Here is a 12,501-nt window from a genome sequence, read left to right on the forward strand (position 1 = left end):
GATCTGTTATACGCTACCAGATAACTTCAATGTCAGACTTAACTTCGACCTCAATAGAGATATCATTTTTGGCAACTGCAAAGAACACTCCCCATGCTATGTCATTGCCCCGTTTTTGGGGGTGCGTGAGTTCACAGTATAGAGCTATGTTACAATAAACGGTGGGATTCCTCAGGTCGCTAACGATTTCGGGGAGCAAGCTTTCCAGAATGCCTTGGCAGTCATCGGGAAAATTTGCAGGATCTTGGTAGCCTGTATTCGAGCTCTCAATAAGGGCTTATAAGATCCTGGCTCCAATGCGCAAGCAACTACGGAGTAGTCCAGTTCGGCTGCAAAACTAAATTGATGATTCGTAACAAAGCGGTCAGGGGTACTGCTTCCACTAGGATGATGTCGGAGCTAGGTAGAATGCCATGAAGGCCCATGAAGATTGTGAGACAGTCCAGGGTGTCGCTGCATCTGCAGTCGAGCTGATGTCACCAGCCATACCACGTTCATAATGATTTACACACACACACACAGGCGCGTATAGTGGTTCTACCCGCGTTCTAAATTAGCAGCGTGCAAGTATGTCCACGAGTCCCTTGTCATGTCCTTATTTGCAGTGAAGCCTTGTAATATTATATTCCGCCGATCCACCACAATATTCTCATCGACTGCGCCTAGAAGCGACGGTCTATGATGATTGCGATATGGTGTAGGCCATGTCTGCATTTGCAAATGAGCTGGTGTCATCAGCCCATACTACAGTGCAGATGACGGATCAGGCTGTGGTGGTGTTTTCAAGCAGCGGGAATATACACTCCTGGAAATTGAAATAAGAACACCGTGAATTCATTGTCCTAGGAAGGGGAAACTTTATTGACACATTCCTGGGGTCAGATACATCACATGATCACACTGACAGAACCACAGGCACATAGACACGGGCAACAGAGCATGCACAATATCGGCACTAGTACAGTGTATATCCACCTTTCGCAGCAATGCAGGCTGCTATTCTCCCATGGAGACGATCGTAGATATGCTGGATGTAGTCCTGTGGAACGGCTTGCCATGCCATTTCCACCTGGCGCCTCAGTTGGACCAGCGTTCGTGCTGGACGTGCAGACCGCGTGAGACGACGCTTCATCCAGTCCCAAACATGCTCAATGGGGGACAGATCCGGAGATCTTGCTGGCCAGGGTAGTTGACTTACACCTTCTAGAGCACGTTGGGTGGCACGGGATACATGCGGACGTGCATTGTCCTGTTGGAACAGCAAGTTCCCTTGCCGGTCTAGGAATGGTAGAACGATGGGTTCGATGACAGTTTGGATGTACCGTGCACTATTCAGTGTCCCCTCGACGATCACCAGTGGTGTACGGCCAGTGTAGGAGATCGCTCCCCTCCCCCATGATGCCGGGTGTTGGCCCTGTGTGCCTCGGTCGTATGCAGTCCTGATTGTGGCGCTCACCTGCACGGCCCCATACACGCATACGACCATCATTGGCACCAAGGCAGAAGCGACTCTCATCGCTGAAGACGACACGTCTCCATTCGTCCCTCCATTCACGCCTGTCGCGACACCACTGGAGGCGGGCTGCACGATGTTGGGGCGTGAGCGGAAGACGGCCTAACGGTGTGCGGGACCGTAGCCCAGCTTCATGGAGACGGTTGCGAATGGTCCTCGCCGATACCCCAGGAGCAACAGTGTCCCTAATTCGCTGGGAAGTGGCGGTGCGGTCCCCTACGGCACTGCGTAGGATCCTACGGTCTTGGCGTGCATCCGTGCGTCGCTGCGGTCTGGTCCCAGGTCGACGGGCACGTGCACCTTCCGCCAACCACTGGCGACAACATCGATGTACTGTGGAGACCTCACGCCCCACGTGTTGAGCAATTCGGCGGTACGTCCACCCGGCCTCCCGCATGCCCACTATACGCCCTCGCTCAAAGTCCGTCAACTGCACATACGGTTCACGCCCACGCTGTCGCGGCATGCTACCAGTGTTAAAGACTGCGATGGAGCTCCGTATGCCACGGCAAACTGGCTGACACTGATGGCGGCGGTGCACAAATGCTGCGCAGCTAGCGCCATTCGACGGCCAACACCGCGGTTCCTGGTGTGTCCGCTGTGCCGTGCGTGTGATCATTGCTTGTACAGCCCTCTCGCAGTGTCCGGAGCAAGTATGGTGGGTCTGACACACCGGTGTCAATGTGTTCCTTTTTCCATTTCCAGGAGTGTATAATTGGTTGATTTGGCTGGGGCGACGAAGGCATCATCATCCTGTCAGGCCATGGAGTAGTTGTTCCATGCTCACTTCTGAGTCCGCAGAAGAAGAAGAAGAAGAAGAAGAATAAATTAATCATCAGATTGTAGCTATAACGACCACTCAGAAACGTTGAAAAATATTCATCTTAAATACATACCTGCAGGATCACTGGAGTCCAATCAGCGTCGCATATTAAGCCATTATGAACCACATTTCGACTATGGCGTTTCATCTCTGCTGATTCTATCGGAGCTGTTGATGTTGCTGCTATTAAGTCTCGGACTGGAATGACTTCTCGCTGCTGACTGGATAATGACTTCCTTACACAAGCATGTTTTTGGGAGAAGCGTTTTGTCTTTCGACATTTCCTACAGAAGTATGGGCGTTTTCATTTTGTTAGCACACAGTGTATGCTCCGCACTTTTCTGTGGTTCCGAACGTTTATGCAGTTTTAAATTTCGAGACTCTGTAGTTAATGCCTTGGGTCTCTTGTAGGATTCGTGTACCTGGGGGTAATTACCTAGTTCTCTTACCAGTGGGTTGTCCGAGTTGCTCGCGGTCTCGTAAAATGCAATCGCAGGTCCTCGGAGTCTTTGTTTCAGTGTTTTCATTTCCGTGGCTTCGTGGGTGTTGGCCGTTAGGAAGCGAGAGGGGACATGTAGCACCCGTTTTAGTGCCCTGTTTTGGATTTTGTGCAGCCTCACAATATGTGATTTGACAGCATAACCCCAAACAGGGTAGGCATGCTCTAAGAGTGGCTTCACTAGCGTGCAGTAAAACCGCACACCTATTGTTGTTGCGAGAGGCTACTGTTCATGTTGAGTAACGGATACAGGGTGTTCAGTCTGGCGCTTGCTTTTCTTCGGTGATCCTCGATGTGGTGTCTCCAGCTTAGGAGCTGGTCGAGAGTGACTCTAAGATACCTTGCGGTGCCTTTGCAGGGGATTTCTCACCTTGTAGTCGTAGCGGTACGTTTTGACGCCTACGATGTGGAAGGGAGGGCTTACCACTTCACTGTGTTAGCATTGTTGCTTGTGCTTTTTCACTATTTATTGTCATACACTATTTTTTGGGCCATGTTTCAGTCTTATCGAGCAGGTTAAGTAATATACTTGTAACTATTCGCCTGTTGCTACTGCTCGAGAAGCTTGCTGTGTCGTCAGCATACTGTGCGGTTTGTGTCTGTGGGACGGTAAGTGTGATGGCAGTGCACAAGTTGTACAACACTGTCATGAATGCTGCGCTTAGAGGACTTACCGTTGTCTGCTTTGTCGCTGAATGTGCGGCTGGACAATTTGGTCAGGGAATCTTAGTGTGTACAGCTTGTTGTAATATTTCTGGCTTATTCAGCCATCATATTAGGCTCGAGAAAGCTATTCCCAGGGCAGTGGAGATGCAAGAAGCATAGAGATGACGCAATGTGGGATGAGGTACCGATGACAGATGTTAGATTCGGTACCATTCCCGTGAGAAAAACCGCCTGCACGATGCTGCTGCTCTGTGATTGGCTGCTGTGTTCCGCGGTAGGGCGCCAAAACGTTAAACTTTAGTTGCTATTATTAATTAAACCTGTCATCCAAATTACTTCACCTTTTTAAATAAACATCTCTCAACACCCAGCTATCAATCAGTCATTTCAAAATCATTAAAAATCAAAGTATTACTAAAACAAAAGACTGACGATATTACTGCCGATGCACTTCGGTGGCGTTCGGGTCACGCCTTGCTGGCTTGGCGCGCGAAGTGTCTCGGGCAATCCGGCTCTCCAGTTCTGACCGTTCCAGTAGACAGACATGTTGTCTGTTATAGCAGTATTTGTTTCATGCAATTTTATTTACTACAATTCCGACCATCGCTAGGTACAGACATGTTGTCTGTAATAGTAGTATTTAATTCATGTAATTTTATTCTCCAGTTCTGACGGTTCCAATAGACAGACGTGTTGTCTGTGGCAGGATGTATTTCATGTTATTTTAGCCAGATATAATGACTGTGGAAAGATATGTTCAATATGTTGTGATCAAGAATATTTTCTCGTGTCTATATCAATAGAAACGCGAGTGGCATCCCAAATGAGTTATAGTTTATTCATAGCAGGAGTTCCTTGCGAAGTTAATTTCAGCCACAAGAAAAAGAATCCACGACCTGCGTGCTATTTTCTGCGCTGGGGACATCATAATCATGAAGACAGCACATGAAGTGTACAATAACTTATGCATTCCACACAGGGCAGTGGAAACAACTAGGCACATCACGTGTACTGCATGCACAGTACAAATGTGCTCAGTGACACGTCATCTGCAGTAATGCAGAGGAGGTAAAGAACGATGAAAGTATTAACACTATCTCACTTTTATTCCTTTTTCTTGCCGTATTGTACACTAAACCAGTGTGCCACACACTGTCGAACGCCTTGGCTACGTCTATCGAAATTGCTACCCCGTCCCTTACAGTTGGTCGGTCTTGTCAGTAGCAGAGGTACTTTGGTGCCTTTACTCTAATTTCTTGTTTAAGGTGAGTCTCTGACACGATGCATACACCTATGTTTTCGTCACCCAGGAACTCCTTGAATTCGAGTGCCTGGTGGACGAGGCCGTTGGCGTTGAAAGTACACATTTTTAGCCTCTGGATAGCTAGCCTATCCATCGCGTTTTATGACAGCATCGGTTGTTTTGAGGGCTGTCAAATGGTGTTGTATTGTGTGTGTTTTCATTGTCACTGACGGTGGTTTGAGGTGCTCTGGTCCGCTTTGTGTTGTACTGTTGGTAGCCTGATCTTTTGGTATTGGGGCGGTCTGCGACTTCTCGTACCGAAACGACTCGTATTTATAGCCGAAAATCACATTCCTTTCCTTATGTCACCGAATAGGCAACGAGCGTTCTTATCTCCGATCACTTGATTTTAGGCAGGATAGCACCAGTTTACAGCAGTGCTTAGACAACGCTATCTTACACCGCTTCTGCGGGTGTTGTTATATGCATGATTGTATTTCAGTGCATGTCCACGCGTTGGTCCACATCTGGTGGACGACGCATATGCTGTTCAAAGAGAAGAAGAATTTTTCCATGGCTTTGAGAGTGGCTGCGTGCCACGGCCAGTATCTGCGGAGTACTACCCATGATTCAGACGCTGCTGTCAGCAACCTTCAAAGAATAGCATACATGTTTTAATAATGTACTTTTAGTAGTTGCCCGTTACAGCAGACGTCATCGATATAACCATCAGGAGACACTCAGAGTCCTGTAGATATCACGCTGCTCACTGCTTTCGCAATAATAATAATAGTAATGGAAGGTAGTGAGAACAGTTTTTTAATCAGTGGGAGAGACAATATCTTGGAGCTGCGCATCGTCAAGTAGTAGCGATAAGTCGCTATGAGCACACCCACGGCCCAGCAGGCGGACGCTATCTGAAGAAAGAGCCACACGTATGTATCAAGACATTATTGACCACTGACGTTTTTTCACAAAATATGATAAAAACCTGAATGTTATGCACTTACAGTGCTCCGCGAGGAGTTGTATTTTGTACGAGCACACCAACGACATGAGTTTGCGTAATCTGTTTCCATGCTAATTAATTAAACTTACAGCTAGATAGATTATTTTTTCATTAGATACCCGACTGTCAAATATAGTTTAGTCGCAAAATCCTCTGAGTAGAGACCCAGGATGGCAGCACTTTCTGTCATGCTCTGTAAGTGTGGATACATTTACACTATTTTACGTGTGTCCTGCGAAGTGGGACACCCCTAGGGTGAGGGGTAAAGCAGATCTGACTTTTTGTCTGTGTGCATGGTGCTACTCAACACATCAATACCATACTAATTCAGGAAAATCACTTTAACATCGCACAAGTCATCTTTATAGTGTAATATTTAAGAGTGTAATATTGCTTATGTTAAAAAGTAATGATGCGTGATGGTAAGATGTTAAACATTAAAACCATAGAACTATCAGAGTAGCTTGCAAGCTGGCCAATTGATCTCTGAAATGACCCTAACAAATCAGCAGTGCCGTTCATAATCTAACTATGAGAGAAGGACAGTTCCTGCACTGACTGCATCTTAGTCCATCTCTCTCCAACGTGCATTTACTCTCCTCCAAAACACTCAATTGTATATATGACCAACACAGTAGATGTCCTGCAGCTGATTCTGCCAGAGAGCACACGCAGAAAAAATGGTTAAACGTAGGATAAATGTTTTAAAAACGTAGACAAACACGAGTAATAGTGCTAGGTGCTAATCTAAGTAATGTAGATAAAACGTATGCTAACTGTGATCAGCAAAGTTCTCGTAATTTGATCTGTAGTAGTAGCATCAATATATGATCCATGTGAATCGGTTTTCTTTTGGACTCACACCACTTCACATTGTAAACCAATATTTTTACGATTCCAAATACAGCTGACTTGCTGCTGTGCTATATTGGGGGAGAATACCACAGCAGTCAGTATCCAAATAAAATAACACCGTTCCCTCACGCACACAGAAGTAGTGAGAGTATGTCAATTTAATCTTGTCACCATGTCTCTCTCTGGAATGCACCGTCTTTCCACTAATATATGCGGTGACATACCCTCTCATACATCTGGTCGTTACATTAAGGGTCTACAGCCCCTTCTACCAATTGCTCCTTCTGCATAATGTTTTTTTTATTTCTAAGTTTGTGTGTGATATCATGTCTCTCCCTCCCTCTGTATAAATAACAATATCCATGTATGTTATCCCAATGAGTCTGCGAGCTCTCTCAACCTTTTGTCGAGATCTCCCAGTCATTTTATGGTAGCAGATGGCACTGCGATTCTAACAGTTCCGTCCTTGATACGCACTTCTAGGTTTCTAGGAAAGTATCCGGCAGATCTGCAGACACTTTGATCTTGCGCTTATGTCACAAATTTCGACTACTTCCCACGTATCAACACAGTTATCCTGTGTGGTGATATCATATCCGGATTTTACCGTATTGTTCACATTTGTTATCTTCTTTCACATTTTTCCTTTTCCTCAGTTTTTTCATTTTTCCATGTTCTGTATAAATGTTTAAGTGGATATACGCTTCTATTGTTTACATTAACGGATGTGGGTTGCTATTTTTACCATCCAACTTTTATACAGATATCCAACCCAGCCAGGGTATTAGTGTTCAACGTCCCGTCAGAAAGAGGTCATTGGACACGGAGCACAAGCTCGGATTGGGGAAGGACTATGAAGGAAATAGGCCATGTCCTTTCAAAGGAAACATCCCAGTATTTGTATAATGCGATCAAGGGAAATCATGGAAAACTTAAATCAGGATCGTGGGGCAGACGTTTAAACCGTCAGCCTCCTGAATGTGAGTCTAGTGTGCTAACCACTGAGCCACCTTGCTCGATAGGGTATCTACAAATTATACTGCCTCTAAATATCAATACACATAGTACTAACAAGCTCAAAAATGGTGCAAATGGCTCTGAGCACTATGGGACTTAACATCTGAGGTCATCAGTCTCCTAGAACTTAGAACTACTTAAACCTAACTAACCTAAGGACATCACTCACATCGACCGTAGCGGTCGCGCGGTTCCAGATTGAAGCGCCTAGAACCGCTCGCCCACACCGGCCGGCTGCTAACAAGTGCCAAACCCAACGCTAAAAACACGCACATAAATGGATTGCTGTGGGGGTCGTGCGGTGACGTTATTCTGTTGTGAACACACACTTAACTCAGTTACATATTTTGTGTGCTGAATTAGCATGGGAGCCCCCAGCCTACTCTCAGACCTACCACAAGTTTATCCGTTTCTGGAGGTTATCCCAAATAACACGTGGTATATCCACACCGAACATTATCTCAGAATATTTTTGCGGATCGATCCACCATGAACATTATCCCAGAATTTGCACAGATCCATCCAGGAATTTGGGAAGGTGGATCTGCCACTAACAGTAGTCCCAGATGTAGCACATCGTGAATCCACGCTCCACCCTGAATAATATTCGCAGATATAGTACATTGTGGATCCACCATGAATAATATCCCGTACGTAATGCGGTGGATCCACCTTTCGCACGCTACTCCAAATGCATCCCAGAGAGTGAGGGTTCCTGCAGGAAGCAGACACACAAAATGGCGTACCTCAGATATGTATGTGTTTGCAAATCAATAATATCATCACTCTACCCCCACAGCAGTCCGTTTACATGCATGTGTTTTTAGCATTGGCTTTGGCAGTTAGTATTGTGTAGGTGGTTACTCAGAGGTTTTTGCTACCGATAACGATAATCAACAAAACTTTTTTTTGATAAATTGCAGTCTAATCCACAATATTATCTGTCCATCTAGAATTTTAATTATTTAACATGGAAATCGATTATGTAAACTTATGCCTGTCAGTGTGCTTGTATAAAGTACCGCAGAACAATTTTTAAACACTCCTCACAGACTACTGTTGGTAGAACATCTTCTTACTGTAGTAGCGGAACTTAGATAGAGCAGTTTTCTTGTTTCAATAACTGTAAAATTTTACCATGATTGAGAAGTGTGGGCTTTGCCGTAGGTTCGTAAGTAGTGGATTGCGGTGCGAGACTTGTTCGAGGTATTTTTGCTGGGGGGAATGCAGTGGGGAAGCCAGTGGGCACTCTGGTGAGATACTCTCCTGGAACTGCAGGTTATGTAGCAAGAGTAAGTTGATAGAGGAGCAGGAGCGTAAGATCTGTGCCCTTCAGGTGCAGTTGAAAAACGCACAGGAGGAGCTAGATAGGATGAGGAGGGAGAAGGGGGTTGGAGAATGGGAGCTGGCTGTTGGCAAGAGATCTGCTAGGAGCAGGAGATTTTCAGATAGTTTTACTATTCGTGTTTGCATGACCAAATGTCAGAGTCTAGTGGAGAGGACTCTCTAGTAGCTGTAGATGTAGGAAGTATGCAGCAGACCTCAGCAGTTACGGTGGCTAGGACAGTTGCAAAGTCGAAGAGAAAGAAGAATGTTCTGCTGTTAGGTAGTTCTCATGACAGAGGTGTAGGCCAGCAGTTGCAGGAAGTGTTGGGGAGTGAGTACCAGGTCACCAGCATTGTGAAGCCTAATGCAGGATTGGCTCAGGTGACTGTTAACATAGGGGGGTTATGTAGGGTTTTTAGTAAAGAGGATCAGGTTGTGATTGTGGGTGGGGCTGGTAATAGTATTGATAGGGATGGGGAGTATGACATAGATGGTGACCTGGAAAAGATAGCCACTCAGACTGGCAACACGAATGTGCATTTCGTGGAACTGTTTCAGCGTCACGATCGGCCTCATCTTAATACAGCCGTCAGGCGTAATAATATGAGATTTGGGGTTGCGCTGATGACAGAAGGCATGGGTCACATTTCAGTGGTGTCGGTGGAGTCTATCAGCAGGACGGGTTTCACTAGACATGGCCTGCAACTCAACAGGTATGGGAAGGGGAGGTTGGCAAAGCTTATAGGTGACAGCATAGGTGGTGGTGGTGGAATCACTCATGGGAAAATTCCTGCAGTAGTGGGTGTTAGAGGTGCACCTTTTTTAGATTGAAGTCAGTTGATAGGTATTCCTGCTTAAGGGAAGTCTCTCTAACAAAGAAACCACTTTCGACAAAGCTTAGGTATCCGAGTAATGAAGGAACTAGTATATTTCATTAAAATATACAAGGTATTAAGAGATAAAGTTAGAGAACTGCTTATAGATGTTGACTCTGAAATTATTGGTATATCTGAACACTTCTTAAAGAAGTAGATAATTCAGAGGCTTCCTTTACCAGGATACAGGCTGGCTGGCAGCTTTTCTAGGAGCTCTTTGCGGTGTGGGGGAGTAGCCATATATGTGAAAAACGGCACACCCGTTTGAGTCAATTGATGTTTCAAACTACTGCACTGAAATAGTGTTTGAATGTTGTGCAGGTGTGGTTAAATGTAGTGGAGCTAAACTTCTAACTGTTGTTATTTATAGATCCCCAGACTCCGATTTCACTACATTTTTGCTAAAGCTAGAGGAGGTTCTTGGTTCACTTTATAGGAAATACAAAAAGTTAGTTATATGTGGTGACTTCAATATTAATTGTATAAGTGACTGTGCAAGGAAAAGGATGCTGGTAAACCTCCTTAATTCATATAATCTTATGCAAACCATATTCTTTCCAACGAGAGTGCAAGGGAACAGTAGAACAACCATAGATAACATTTTTGTTCATTCCTCATTGCTAGAAGGGCATTCTGTTAGCAAAAAGGTGAATGGCCTTTCAGATCATGATGCACAAATTTTAACTCTAAAAGATTTTTGTACTGCAACACATGTTAAATATAGTTATCAACTGTTTAGGAAAGCTGATCCAGTTGCTGTAGAGACCTTTGTAAACCTTATCAAGGAACAAGAGTGGCAAGATGTTTATAGTGCTGATACAGTAGACGATAAATATAATGCTTTCCTCAAGACTTTTCTCGTGCTATTTGAAAGTTGCATTCCGTTAGAACGTTCAAAACAGGGTACTAGCACAAACAGGCAGCCTGGGTGGCTGACTAGAGGGAAAGAATATCTTGTAGAACAAAGTGGCAGTTATATCAAAACGTTAGAAACAGTCAAAATCTAAATGCATCAGCCCGTTACAAACAGTATTGTAAGGTGCTTAAAAATGTTATTAGGAAGGCATAAAGTATGTGGTATGTAGACAGAATAGCTAAGTCTCAGGATAAAATTGAAACCATATGGTCAGTCGTAAAGGAAGTGGCTGGTCTGCAGAGACAGGTCGAGGATATAGAATCAGTGCGTAGTGGAAATGTCCGTGTTACTGATAAGTCGCATATATGTACAGTATTTAATAATCACTTTCTGAATATAGCAGGTGAACTAAATAGAAACCTAGTCCCAACAGGGAATCATATAGCGCTCTTCGAAAAAAGACTGTTACCTGAAATGCTCCTCCATGATACTGACAAGAGGGAGATTGAGTTAATAATTACATCACTAAAGACCAAGAACTCTCATGGATATGACGGGGTATCTAGCAGAATTCTGAAGTATTGTTCTATGTATGTTAGCCCAGTACTTAGCCATATCTGCAACTTTTTCTTTAGGAGTGGTCGGTTTCCTGACCGATTAAAGTACTCGGTAGTGAAGCCACTTTATAAAAAGAGAGACAGGGATAATGTTCACAATTTTAGACCTTCTTTATGCCATCGGTGTTTGCTAAAGTTATCGAGAAGGTTGTATACACAAGGTTACTGGAGCATTTAAATTCACATAATTTGCTGTCAAATGTACAGTTTGGTTTTAGAAATGGTTTAACAACTGAAAATGCTATATTCTCTTTTCTCTGTGAGGTTTTGGACGGATTAAATAAAAGGTTGCGAACGCTAGGCGATTTCTTTGATTTAACGAAGGCTTTTGACTGTGTTGACCACAAAATATTACTGCAGAAGTTGGACCATTATGGAGTAAGGGGAGTAGCTTACAATTGGTTCGCCTCTTACTTTAAGAACAGAAAGCAGAAGGTAATTCTCCGCAATATTGAGAGTGGTAGTGACGTTCAGTCCCAATGGGGCACTGTTAAGTGGGGCGTTCCCCAAGGGTCGGTGCTGGGGCCACTGCTGTTTCTTATTTATATAAATGATATGCCTTCTAGTATTACACGTGATTCAAAAATATTTCTGTTTGCTGATGACACCAGCTTGGTAGTGAAGGGTCTTGTGTGTAATATTGAAACAGTATCAAATAATGTAGTTCATGAAATAAGTTCGTGGCTTGTGGAAATAATTTGATGCTAAATCACAGTAAGACTCAGTTTTTACAGTTTCTAACTCACAATTCAACAAGAACCGATATTCTGATCAGACAGAATGGGCATATTATAAGCAAGACGGAACAGTTCAAGTTCCTAGGCATTCGGATAGATAGTAAGCTGGTGTGGAAAGCCCATGTTCAGGATCTTCTTCAGACAGTAAATGCTACTTCATTTACCATTAGAACAGTATCTGAAATAAGTGACAGTTAAACACGAAAAGTAGTCTACTTCGCATATTTTCATACGCTTATATCGTATGGTATTATTTTTTGGGGTAATTCTTCTTATTCAAAAAGGGTATTTTTGGCTCAAAAACGGGCTGTTCGAGCTATATGTGGTGTAAGTTCGAGAACCTCTTGTCGACCCCTATTCAACAGCCTGGGAATTTTGATATTGCCCTCACAGTATACATTTTCTTTAACGTCGTTTGTTGTTAGCAATATTAGCTTATTCCCGAGAGTTAGCAGCTTTCACTCA

Source organism: Schistocerca americana, chromosome X (assembly GCF_021461395.2).
Source record: "Schistocerca americana isolate TAMUIC-IGC-003095 chromosome X, iqSchAmer2.1, whole genome shotgun sequence".
NCBI classification, from domain to species: Eukaryota; Metazoa; Arthropoda; class Insecta; order Orthoptera; family Acrididae; genus Schistocerca; species Schistocerca americana.